General features: G+C 16.5%; 1 protein-coding gene across 1 annotated transcript in view; it reads right to left on the bottom strand.

The window, feature by feature from the left end:
• LOC132171988 (CSC1-like protein ERD4) overlaps positions 1-316 on the bottom strand; it is a 15,188-nt gene that overhangs the window by 13,809 nt on the left and 1,063 nt on the right. The gene's annotated exons all lie outside the window — the stretch shown is intronic.

Raw genomic sequence — 316 nt, 5'->3', positions numbered from 1 at the left:
AAAAAAAAAAATCAAAAGGGTGGCAAATTTAAAATTAAAAAAAAAAAAAAATCCTTTTATAAGAAAAAAATTAAAAAATTTTGATTTTTTTTATTATAAAAATTGAAATTTGTTGTTGTTGTTGTTGTTTTTGTTTTTTTTTTAACTTTTTTAAATAAAAATTTCCGTTTTTAAAAAATTAAGAATTTTCGTTTAAGAAAAACAAAAAATTGTCAATATTCTCTCAATGACGAAACTACCTTAATAAATTAAAAATAAAACACACTAAAACTTCTTAAAAAAAAAAATCAAAAGGGCGGCAAATTTAAAATAAAAA

The sequence above is a fragment of the Corylus avellana genome, chromosome ca2, assembly GCF_901000735.1.
Source record: "Corylus avellana chromosome ca2, CavTom2PMs-1.0".
Lineage (NCBI taxonomy): Eukaryota > Viridiplantae > Streptophyta > Magnoliopsida > Fagales > Betulaceae > Corylus > Corylus avellana.
Note: the sequence above shows the minus strand (reverse complement) of the source record. Positions and strands in the feature narration are given on the sequence as shown.